General features: G+C 47.2%; 1 protein-coding gene across 1 annotated transcript in view; it reads left to right on the top strand.

Moving 5' to 3' along the window:
* LOC135394766 (phospholipid-transporting ATPase VB-like) overlaps positions 1–13,295 on the top strand; it is an 82,488-nt gene that overhangs the window by 43,170 nt on the left and 26,023 nt on the right. The gene's annotated exons all lie outside the window — the stretch shown is intronic.

Here is a 13,295-nt window from a genome sequence, read left to right on the forward strand (position 1 = left end):
GCCACTGCGAAGGGCCTTTCGCGTCCCTACTCCCTCAGATGAGTGCTAGTATTGTAGTATTGTATTGTAGCACGCGACGAACAACTGCCGTCGAATCGCTGGCTACTTATCGATTCCGCAATAATCGTCCCCATCTTTGACACGTCGGTGGCATTGGCGCGTCAGCTGCTCCGCGGGATGGGCCGGTGCCCTTGTTACATAAGCCCGTACGCCATTTGCAAGTCAATGTTGAGATGTGAAAAAACTCTCAATCCCAATGGAAGGCCGACAACACAAACAAACGACCGATGTTTCTGGAGCAATCGATGTAATTGTCATTGAATCCATTGCGTAGGCAGGCAGAAATCCGGGAGATAGATAACACGTGCCTCGAAGACAACAGGCCTTGACAGGAAGGTTTGGCTTTCCGTCGGATATGTAGAGGAACTAAAAGAGGACGAGATTCTACGATGCCTTGCGCGTCTCTCACGAACCGCGAAGAAAAGCCTGAGAAGGGAGAGGAAGTCAAAATAAAAAGACACCACCAAGGAAATGAGGAAAACGGTTGCGAGTTATGGGTGCAAGAAGTGAGCGGAAGCTGAGAGGCGAAGATCGTAAACGTCGACAACAACCAACACGCGGTACTAAAAGTGTGTGGGCTATGGATATGACGAGAGACGTGTCGGTTATTAGAGAATCTTAGAATAGCGGACTCTGGAACTTGCGTGCGCGAGAAATAGCGTTGCCGCCGCTGCGCATGCCGAGAACGCAAGCTCGGCTTTTGCGTTTTTGCGCGAGTTCGCTATTTATTGGAAATTGCGAGACCACGCAGTTGTGCAGCCGTGCGTTGCTCTCGCGGCCGACGAGAAACTGCGTGAGCATTCCATCGTCTGCTAAACGTCGCCAAGTAATTAACAAGAAAACCGTCAGTTGTCTTGCGATATCATGTATTTTTATTATGAAGAACAAAGCAAGCTTAGAAAAAGTGTTTCCTCTGCTTTTGATGTTCTGTTCTTTTTTTAAGTCTTCATTTCTAGCCGTAACGGCGCTGCAAGCGACGGACGCAAGCCTTACGTCACGCAGACTCTGTTCTATAAGCACTCAGCGGCAGCCCCGTTGCGTTCGATATAGCGTTTACGTTTCCAACGAACGCTATCCTAAACCCCCCTTTCCATATCGTTGCTGAACTATTTGACAGCGAGCTGCTTCTGCGTCACGGATATCATTAGGAAGTGTTATAAGGTCACAAAAACGGAAATGTGACGCGTGGATCAAACGATTACGCGCAACGGACCCTTGTGTTTGCAACTCGCCCACTAATGTGTTCATGTTGCGTGTAATAATGTGCAACATCACCTCCGCAAACAAGCTTTCATGATCTGTGACTCGCTATGACGAAACTGCGACAGACTCGGGCGTGCCAACTTCTTGTGGCTGAATCGCGCCTATATACTCGTGATAACAATTACAGGGCCTTGCATGCTGTTCTATTTTAGTTAGTTTTATTCCACCTCAACTAGCCGTACAAGGTCGCTTGTTTGTAGCTGCCACGAGCGAAGAATTCTTTTCTCATTGGCACTTTTTTTGGTGACTTAAAAAGAGCGTCTCTACGTAGATGCTGCTGAGAAACTCTTAGTTATAAACAAATATTACAAAAAAAAAAAAGAGAGAGAGACAAGCTTAGTACCAAAGGCGACAGACAAACGCCGATGCAGTATTACAGAAAACAGTAACAATGGCTCATGCTATCCAAACGTCCCGTCACATAGTAGATGCACTGTAGAGGTACCGTTTGATACACAACCACGACGTTGACCTTCCACGTGCGTGGGATATGCATACAGCGCTACTTCTTCGTACTTTTGTCGAGCTGTGCGTGATACACCTACGCCGGAAACACAGGTGGGAATATCCATCTCTAGCTTAGTCAGCTCGTCCCTGAAACTATATTTACCTACCTATATCCTGTACATTTTACCGCCTTTGATCAGACACGCATTGTTACATGCGATATCTCCGCTGTTGTAGATGATTTGTGAAGCACACTTAAGCCGTTAGCCAGTGTGCATGGTAATCCCAAACAGTGACTCTCAACATCGGAATCCGTGAGAACCTCACACAACACTACCGTACAGTGACAAACGAACATATGTACCGAACCAATGTTGATTGAAGCAGAATCCTCAGGTAGGCGTTCGAAGGGAACAGCCGTTGTGAACTCGAGGGTAACAAGTCTACGATTCTGCAGTACATGCACTGTGACCTATAGGCCACGGTAAGCCTAAGACTTTGCCACATGATATCGCGCGACATAGCTGTGGCAAACAAACAAATAAAGTTTTGCTATGAAAGATGAAAGTCGCTGAGAAGGTTAGCCAGCTGTAGGACTCAAACCCACATCTTCTGGATTACCGGGTTCGATTACCGGGTTGGATGTGGGTTCGAGTCCTACAGCTGGCTAACCTTTTCAGCGACTTTCACCTTTCATCGTTGATATCTTCGGCAATTTGAGGCTTTGTATGTATTTGTCCCTTCTATGTTGTTCCAGCCTCATAACTCCAGTTCTCTCAAGTTTTGCTGTTTCAAAGCATGTACAACCATGCCATTCTTATCCGAAACTCAGTTATTCTGAAAGGTTATATTATTCGTACATAATTCGTCAGAACAGTCCCAATTATATTAGAGCTGCACTTAGTTACCTGGAGCTCGGTACCCTTGTCCGGACACGGAATACTGGGAACAATCCGGGTGTCCTGTATCTATTTTGACTCCGTTATCAGGGCCCGTGCCACTTCACGCCAGCCCGTTTTTTTCTCTCTCTCTTTTTTTTTTTTTTTTCTTGTTCGTTATGGGGTTAAGGTGGAAGTTACCAAGACCGAGCAGGGTTGCTATTTGCTTGAACTTTGGCTAACTGGGTTCCTCAGGGAGTGAGGGAGAACTCGTATACATATACAGGGTGTTTGCTCTAACGTGTCCAGAAATTATATTTAAAGCGAGCGATAAATGAAAAGCAAGGGGGTACTTTTACTGGAGTAAGAAACAGGTACTGCTTCACTAGTAGCACCTGTTTCTTAGTCAAGTAGCCGAAAAGTAGCGCTCGTTTCTCTTTTATCGCTCGCTTTTAAATAAAATTTCTGAACTCGTTAGAGCAAAACACCCTGTATATCGAATCAAATGCGATAATCTCGTGAAAGAAACGCAATGATTTACTCTCAGATCACTCCAGATGTACGGTACACGTAAAACTCGCTTATTCGAAAACCCCTTATCTGGACGGTTGGACGGCAAAACGGAGGAGTCTGGATGAACGTGACTGTATACAGTTATATAACTATGTGACTCACAGGAACTGCATGACTGTATATGGTTCCTGTTGCACTTCAAGGCTGCCGTTCAGCGTATAATCAAACGCGCAAAGATAAGTATGTGTGAAGTCCCTTACATTTCCTCACGGCGCTTTTTATTTATTTTATTTTTATTTATTTTATTTTTATTTTTGTAGTATGTGCGTTATATGGAATGTTGGGTGGTTTCCTTTAAAACTACCAGTATACGATTCATCCAGTCAAACTTCCCTGACTGTCACACTGAAAAGAGTCAGCGATCCCATTTAATCGTGTATACATTTCTTGAAAGGACCCTCCCACTTTTTGCAAGCTAAAAGCGCGGCTGCGTCACTTGGATTCTGGAAGTGAATTACACGGTCACTGCATCGAACTGGACGTTTCTGTTCGTGCGAAACCCATTTTGCTGTCAAGTACTTGAGTAGTCACGCCTCCAGTATGGCGTGCGTGACATTTAAGAACGGTAATATCAATCTTGTGAATTGATTTCTCCGAAGCAGGTTATCATTGCGTTGAGATTTCCAGGACGGCTTGCGTTCGCACTGATGCAAATAATCGTATTTAACCCAACTTGCTGTCATTGGCGCGTTTTAAGGCGATAACTTTAAGGCCGACAACTGTGTAGGTCCGTCCGTAGCTTTACAGGGCCACGTGACAGTGACGCCACCGGGCGACCGGTGAAATATTTTAAGCACCGCTTGTCCTATAAATAGCCCAATAAAACTACCGCATTTTATCGTGTTTGGCACAATGTCCAAAGATACACAGCCGATTTTTAGTAGATCAATAGCACTCTATACGAAAATGAGCTCATCATCATCCCATTTATCTGTGTGTGTGTATACGAAAATGATACGATAAACGGTGCTGTGAAATCGAAGATCAGTGATGTGATTGTCACCCATTATAAAGCAACAGTGCCATTGACTTATCGTGTTTTCGGAACCGTTCTCGTGAACACTCTCCGTTCTACTATAGAACTCCCTATATTAATTTCACTTTCTGGACGTACGTCGCCGTTATTCGTAAAATTGCCACCAGGGGCGGGCTGACATGACGGACGAAACCTCCTCGTGCGCTTTTGGCACACTTATAGTTCCGCTTTTCGCGCGTATTCATTATACAGTCAAACTCCTTTATAGCGAACACCTTTTTAACGAAAATACCACTACAGCAATTTTTTTTTTGCGGTCCCGCTGGAGCCTATAGGTCCAATAATGGACATCCTTTTTAACGAAAATACCTTACTGCGATTTTTTTTTTTTTTTGCTGTCCCCTGAGTTTCGTTGTAAAGGAGTTTGACTGTATAGGTGAAGTAATTATACGCTCAGCATTTCTTTGTGCCGTCTACATTTTCTCTTCTCGTTGTCGAGTGACGAACCGGAAAAAGACACACTTGTAATTCTTAATGTTTTGAGACTGCATTCCATCATCGTGTTTTATTCTCATTCGCGTGTCAGCAGACGGCGCTACAGCTCGTTGCCCACGATGAGATACGAGCCTCGGCATGAATACGTGCATTGTGTCGTGCCGGGCGTCAGTGCATCACCATCAGAGTATATGCCATCGTAGCATGTGTGTTGCAACACGACGGAAAAGTGTGGGTCTCCGAATTTCGCGTGAGAATACGTATATTACTTCGCACATATTACTATGTTGGAATTTCATTGGCTATTCATTAGCTTGAATTTCATTGGTTGAAAGCGTTCCATTTCTCCCTCTCCACCGCCTTAGAAGTCGGCCCTGAACGCACATTCCCCAGGGCGTCAGTCGTGACGTTGCCCACATATGTGAGGCCGACAATGGCGAAACTATTTTTATCCGTAAGTGGCAATAAACCCAGTGCGGATTCCGCAGTTCATCAGTCATAGCACGGAATCAACCTTGTCTCCATACAACGAGTTACGAATACAGGCTTGCTGCATTTTCTTGTTGCGTTGCTCGAATAGTTGCATTGCACGGAATTTAAAAATATAAACCAAATCAAAGGCAGGCACGAAGAACGTTTCCCAAGTATAGACGGCATTGAATATCGACAACAGAGAGACGACATATCAATATCAAAGGATGATCGACGGACCCAATCAGGCTCAAATCGATCAAATCAGCGGGTCATGTTGATGGTGCGGAGTACTGCACGGACGCTACGTTGTCCGCTACCTCGGACGCTACGCTTTTATCATTGTGGTAGGCCTAAATCTGTGTATCGTCCCCTTTAACATTGCTATGTCGTCTCCCTGCTGTTAATATCAATACCTTCTATATTTGGAAAACGTTCTTCGTACCTGCCTTCGATTTGGTTTATATTTTTAAATTTGAACATAAACCACAAGTTACTTTATTATGGGTATTTTTGCGTAGTCTTCCTTTTCATGATGATGGTGGTGGTGGTGGTGGGGGGGGGGGGGGGGGGCTCTGTGAAAGCAGAAAAATCGTTGAAGGTGTACTAAAGTGAGAAAATTCGTCCTCGCGGATTGAAAGACGGCGTTACCTTAATATCAAAACAAAAGAAACGGGATTCACCGTTTGTGTCGTTCGTGATTTATGAGCGACAGAAACCGCAATCTACACGTTCCCTCTCCTTCTAAAGAAACGCGACAATGCGGAGAGGCCTCTGATTGGTCGCCTCAAACGACCTCCCGCGATGATTGGACAGTGCTCGAGTAGACCAATCAGGGCCCGGAGACCAGTGTGACGGGTGTTAGTCGTAGTTTGCGTCGAGGGTCGGAACCAGCGAAGAGACATCGATATGTGATCCAGAGCGGGAGCCCGGACGGATGCCCGGAGGGAGATGGACGACGGCGGCGCCTTGATGCCTGGAACCCACCTTCGACCTGAAGGTTCGTCTCCGAAAGTCTCCTTCCACCAGCGCTGACGTCCGGGCAACCGAAGTTACGACCTAGAGGCCCAGCTGGCGGTGACTGACCGGAGAGAGGTGCACCCGACGACGATGTGGCGAGCGAAGAGATGGATCGACGAGACCGGTAGCCGAGCTCCTGGGACCGAGCCTCCAAGTGGGACGGTAGGCCTGCCGCCAAGTCGCCGTCTTCGCTATAGTTTGACCGGGCCGTGGACCAGGTATGGAGACCAGAGCAGATGAAGATCGACAGAAGCAGCAACCGAAAGCCACAGCATGGAAAGCCGGCCGCGTAGGTCACTGCCAAAGTCGTCTTCAGAGATCGTCTGCCACGCCATCGTCCATGGCCTGGTGAAGATGTGGTGTCGTCGGGGTGCGCAAAGTCAGGGTCAGTCACTCTTGCCGTTTGTTGTGTCTGCCTCGTTTGCACATCATTCACGTGTTCATTTCCCGCGCGTTTTGTATAATTGTTCATTTGAAGTATATCATGCCTGGGCCCGCTTTATCTCATGTGTATTATCGTCACGATTTCTGTAATCTATCATGCAAAGTGAATAATACCGTTGCAGTTGAGCTTTCATTAAATTATGTTTTGTTGTTGTTAACGAAGTACGTGGTGTCATTCCTTCTCGCCTCTGCGGGTGCCCACGTTGAGTGTATCCCCTTTTCTTCGTGAATTTTGTACTCCGTCCCCTTCGGCTACGATGAGGGCCGTCGATCACACCAATGCCGGCCTTCTTCAGGGTGGTCTATACCAACCTGGAAAACTGGGAATTGTCAGGGAATTTTGATGCGACTAGAAAAGTCGGCAGATTGTCAGGGATGTTGCTAAAATTTAGCTGAAGTCCGGGAAAATCGCAGAGAAGTGCCATGACGATATCCGCAGCGAATCGCGAGTGCCGATAATTGCCGCTGAGCGACCACGCCGCAGCAACGTCACCGCGAGTAGCAGCTCGCCAACACGATAAGCTCAGAGGCAGAAAAGTAGGGCAGCCTCACTAATAAGTGACCATGTAAAAAAAAAGCAAGGGTCATAAGAATGAGGCACAGTACGAGGTCTCCCTACTGCAGGAAAAAAAAAGAGAAAAATGTTCTCTTAAAGAGTAAAGAGCACATGTTTGTATTCGGTTCGTTTGAATTCCATAAATGATCCGTATTATTAAATTATTCAATAAATGATCCGTATTATTAAATTATTCAATAAATGATCCGTATTATTAAATTATTCAATAAATGATCCGTATTATTAAATTATTCAATAAATGATCAGTTTCATGGGTGATCAAAACGCGGGAACAGACACCAAGTTCCATTTCGTTTGTGTCAGGGCATTCGCTCGAAACAGTCAGTGAAAACCTGGAGAGGTCAGGAAATTTGGGGTAGGGGGATAATGTTTCGGGAATGGTGCGATTAGCTTGCTCTGGGTTGGCGTCTCGGTGCACCAAGGGAGGGGGAAAAGGGAGGGGAAAGACGATGGTGATACAGGAGAGGGAGGGGTGTGTAATCCCTTTTGCTCTGGGATTCGGGGGGTACAAGAGAAGTACCCACCACAGAAAACAACGCAAACATCCCTCGGTAGCCGGGATGCTCCCTGTGCCACGGTAAACGTCAGGATGATCCGTTCCTTTTGTGTTACTGTCAAGGTAACGAGAACTTCCACTCCGCCAAGCGAAATTTTGGCACTTTAGTGCCTCTCGTATTGTCAACTGTATATAGGACACGCGTATAAGTCTGCCTGCATCACGCTTCAAAAATAGAGCGCCACCTGTGGCACGCATGGGAACTTAGAGCGTCTTTAATTCTGGCGATCAGGCCAAATATGGGCATGCATATACGGACACGCCGCATTCGGCTTCCACCATTTGGGATGCTTTCTCCACTCATCATCGCACGGTGTGACCTCGCATATCCCAGCATCCTCGCGAACTGTCCATCTGCAATGATAATCAGTTTTAATCACACCGGGATCGACATCGTGGCAAGCTTCGAACGTGAGACCGTTGTCGGCAAATCGACACGGTGGCTGAAGCGTTAATGACAGTGCACGCGGTGCACCGTCGACTGAATCACTCGTGTTCGTACTATACCCAATCAAGGCGTGAAGAGCTCGCATGACGTTTCACTTTCCTCGCTTGGCACGTTCGCCATGAAGAGGGCCATCGAGGTCGCGCCATTGTGTGCTAACGAACCTGGTGGGAAAAAGTATGGCTGGCCGTGACTGGCACCTTGAGCCACAAAAGCGAAGAGTGGAGAGCGCACGTGTGTTGTCGTGTCTTCGCCCCCGGTGTTGAAACGACAGTTTCACGCGATGCACCTCTTTTCTAATAATAAACACCCTTTGAGAAAATTCTGGATCCGTACCGCGGCCACGGTTCTCACTCTCTCTCTCTCTCTCTTTTTTTATGCGTGCACAAGCCGTCAGTTTTTTAAACTTCAGTGGAACCTAAGAAGGTGTAGTAGCGAGAACGAAAAAGTCACGTCCTCGAAAGGCCAATCAGCAAAAAAAAAAAAAAAAAAAAAAAGCAGTATCCGGTCACCGGCTGTGTTGTCTGAGGTTTTCCCGAAGCCTTTTCAGACGAATGTCGGCACAGTTCCCCCGGAAGTCTGCCCAGGACGCACACTAACCCCCCTTCCCCCCTGTCCTCTACTGCTTCCTGCTGTCCTCTCTCCATCTCTCCACGTCTGTACGCCGCTCATAGCCACAGTTGCTTCGCGGCGCTAACACACACACACAGAAAAAGAATAAAGAAATAGTAGACACTGAAGTTGTGCTGTACTAGCTTATGCGTGGTGGACCACGTTTCTTCGAGTACAAAAAGGAATGGTACAGAAGTGCATGTACAGGGTGTTCATTTTTTATCATTTACAGATTTTTTAATATAAGAAAGCTCCGAGAGCAGCATCATATAGATGTCGCTTTTGCAGCTGCGTTATACAGCCAGGCGGATTATCCCCTCGAAGGGAGAGTGCAACTACACAGATAACTAAATTACCTAAGGATTCATTAACTTTTTAATTAGGCTATTTCGGGCATAGGCGAGATAGCAGAATGGGAGAAAATCCTCGTCGAAAGCCATTCCATTTTCAAATAATTGCAATGAGGACGTGGGTACAGAAAAGGAGGAGGAGGAGAAGTGTGTAACCAGGAATACAGGAAACAAAAAGAAAGAAAAATGTTTTGGCTTTGCTCGATAGTTAATAATGGTCAAAACACTCGATTATTACAACTGGAGTAACGAAAATTATGGAAAATGCCAAAACTAGTGAACAAGTTAGAGGCGTTTGTTAGAGGATGCGGGTACGCCCGCGCAATCCGCGGACGCATTGCGGTGTACGCCCGCGTTTTACCCGCAGCCCTCAGCGACGTTGAATTTCTACTCGCAAATCGCAAAACTGCGCGGGCATCTGCGGGTAACCGCGGGTAATCACCCGCTCACACCTCTGTTTATAGGGCCATGTTCGAGCGCCCGCACTCGTTTCGGTGCCATTGTTGTACTTCTCCCATCCTTCCCACCTCGACTCTCAACAACGGTCACGGGCGGACCGGCGGACCTACACAACCGTCGGCGTTGATGGACCCTAAAAGAGAAAGCGCAGTATCTCGTTTGAAGGACGTTTGCGACATCACGTGGTTAGAAGCAGCGGACATGCAGGAGACGTGGAGTTCCTTCTTCTTTTCTTGCTGTGACATACAGGCATTACGGATGTACAAGGAAAGTGTGGCGTCGCAGAAGAAAATGCAACAGCATGCCTGCGTTCTTCAGTCATAAATCCGTTAGGATGGCATGTGGGACACAAAGTTTCCGGACAACCCGCGTTCTGTGCATGATCTTGAGTCCTGACATTATTATACGTCACGTGTGTGTAAGCAGAAAGCCGCCTCGAGCAAACTGGAAGCGTGAAAGTGTGCCATCTTATATGCTGTAAGAAGTCACCTGGTTTGCACAGACAGGGAATGACATTCATCAAAGCAGCGTAATAAAGTGGCTAACGTAGCAACACTAAACGGGTGGTGGTGGTGGTGGTGATAGGGCTTGCCGTTGTCGGCCTCACGTATGTGGGCAACGTCACGACTGACGCCCTGGGGGAATGTGCGTCCTGGGCCGACTTCTAAGGGAACTGTGCCGACATATGTCTGAAAGCGTCTGAGGAAAACCCAGGAAAAACCCCAGACAGCACAGCCGGCACCGGGATTCGAACCCGGGTACCTCCCAGTCTCGACGTTAACCACTGAGCCACGGGAGCTTATTGCTAAACGGGTCTTACTGCTGTTCCTGCTCATTTCCTGGACCAACCCAAACGATTTCAAACCCCGTAGCATCGACTCTTGTCTCCGTGTCTTTAGGGTGTTTTCACAACACCCCAAACGAACCCGTTTGGCAGCCATGGTGGTGGCCACTTTTTCAGCGCAGCTGCCGAGATTATCTAGCATTTGGTCGAAAACGATGGTGTTTTGAAATCCGGTCGCGTCCGTGCCCTTCTTTTATCCCGAAGGCACTTCGTCATTGTCGTTCTCACATTTTCTTTTATGAGAACTATGGTTGTCGGTTTGAAAAATAGCGCAGTTTGTCATCTTTCAATGCCGCTAGCACGAAAAGTGACCGTCAGTGGGAGGAGCTTACGAGCATGTCACGTCACTGCTACGTCACAATGTGACGTAGGTGAAAACTCCCTATACTGTCAAAGGAGCAGTGAAACGCTTCCCCATAAATGGTTCGTCTTTGACTACGGCATGTTGTGCATCGAATTAAATGAGCTGCGAAGGAACGACGAATGCAGGTGACACGTAAATCGCGATGAGAGGTGTTGATCTTCGAACCCTCTAGAAACCATCCACTCCTTCAAAGAGCGTGTAAGTGAAGGAGGAAGTCGACGTCACCTCGTGACGTTCGCGGCTCCGATGGGAGGGCAGTTCAGGTGACTCGTGACGTATGGACCGGCGCACTCGAAGCGCTGTAGCAGCAGCAACGGTCGAATTTTCAGTGGCCAAAGAGAGCTCATGGCTGCTCCCCACACGGACCTTATGCCCAGGGATCGGAAGCGGAGCTGAACCGCGCGTTCTCGCTCAACTCGCTCCGCGGGGTGAAACGAGAAGGAAAGACGTCATCAGTGATGTCATTACGGTAGTGATGGCGCTCCAATCGGGGCCGGCGCTTTCCATTTTTGTCTTTTTTCGTTTCTCGCACAGTTCTGGTGGTTCTCCCTGTGTTGCAGACGACGTTTCTCTAAATCCAATGAGCGGGCTGTACCGTAATGACGTCAGAGCGACTCGGGTGGCTGGTTGCGGGCATTGCCACCGTCGCGCACGGTCGCGATTTCTAAAGTCGAATTCTGCGATATTTATGCACCTGTCACTTTGCATAGAGTGCACCTCTGACGGCTTTATTCAAAAAAGGGTAGTGACTGAAGTGCTTTCTGTGCTTGTTAAGAACGACACAACAACTAACACGCAAGACTTCGATTTCCAATGCAAGCATTTTGTCACGTTGATTTTCCGTTAATTACAGCGGCGAAGTCAAATGGCTGAGTGCACTTTAAAAGTCTCGAAATTGCTTGTGTCGCAATCAGGAGTAATTTGCATTACATTTACGCGTGCCTGCGTTTGCCAATTGGCTTGCATGCCTTGCCTTCGTGTTTTCGAAAGGAGCTGAAAGGAGCTGATGCGTCCTTGGCTTGGCTAAATGGGACGTTGTTTGTGCGCTTTTTCTGCACGCATGCGTGGTCGTGTTTTTGTTTGCGGCGTGTGGAGCGGGTAAATAAGAGTGCAACTCCACTGATGGTGATCTCCATGGTACGAGAATGGATCTCCTTCGTAATGGATGGTTGTTTGGCTTCGCGGTCCCGAGGGCAGGATGTTTATGCGACGTGCTTGCGATGTTCGAAGTACGCTAATATCGTGAATAATGAGTTTGTGTTCGTGTGCTGCCTGTATTGTGTGCAGAGCGCCAAAGAAGACAAGCTCTATCGGATGGGATAGGCATTTTTGTTTTTTTTGAAAACTTCACCATGCACGCAAACAACAGTCTCTGTCTTAACGAACTATGCGTACATCACGCTCAACATTTTTGCTGACTCGTGCCTCCTACACTCTTAAAAAAAGAAAAAAAAAGAAAGAAAAAAAAGGTGTGCTCTAACTCCTTTTTCTTGCCACATCTATCACTCCCTTTCGGAGAGTGCAATTACTCTCAAAGAGGAGTCTCCTCGCTCCCTTCACTCCCTACTGGAGAGTAATTGTACACTGCAAAGGGAGTGATAGACACCCCAAAAAGGAGTTACTGTACACCCTTTTTTTAAGAGTGTACCAGGTGACAAAAAAGCGAAGCGGCAAACATATTCATGTTCTAGGAAATCGATCCGAGTGAGATTACTACACTGTCAGAGAGAAAAAAGAATAAAAACAGTATAAACTGGGGTGCAATTAGATTGCAGATGCTAGATTGCTACATGCCGAGGTTGCAATTGCTCCCCATTTTAGTCCCCTTTCGCTTCCCTAACTTACACCCAAGCACTGGAAATAGTCCCCATATCTCGTACGAACTTCCGTCTTTATAGTCCAGAAAGGGACTACTGGCTGTGGCAATGCATCTAGCCCTCAGAAGGACTAAAATGAGTCATCTAAATTCCCTTCTGCATGGCTCCTTTGCGAAATACGTAGCCGTGTTTCTCACACCCATATACCGCAACACGAAACCAGAACACCTTTTCTGGGGGTGACCCCATAGAAACGGGATATGACTCGCGAGTATTACTCACGGCTTACTGGTGTTATGTTGCACGGTTGTCTGAGAAACTTGCTTTTGTTGATATAAAGCTGGAGGAGATGTAAACATAGCTCCGTGTGAGATATATCGGATGGTCGCACACTCACGCATTGGGAAGAAGAGCGCAAGGATATCCCGAGCAACGTTCTGTAAATAGCGTTACTCACAACAGATCGAGTGATCATGTCTTTCACCACTTCGGGAAAAAGAAGTTCAGCCGTGAGGAAGGAAAGCTCCTGTCCCCCGAGTGTTTTAGTACCGCGTACTCGAGTATAGCTTTTGTGACTTTACGTCGCGTGACAAACTATGATCATGAGCGACGCTACAGTGGCAGGTCTGTGAATTGACGGGTAT

This window comes from Ornithodoros turicata, chromosome 5 (genome assembly GCF_037126465.1).
Source record: "Ornithodoros turicata isolate Travis chromosome 5, ASM3712646v1, whole genome shotgun sequence".
Classification (NCBI taxonomy): domain Eukaryota; kingdom Metazoa; phylum Arthropoda; class Arachnida; order Ixodida; family Argasidae; genus Ornithodoros; species Ornithodoros turicata.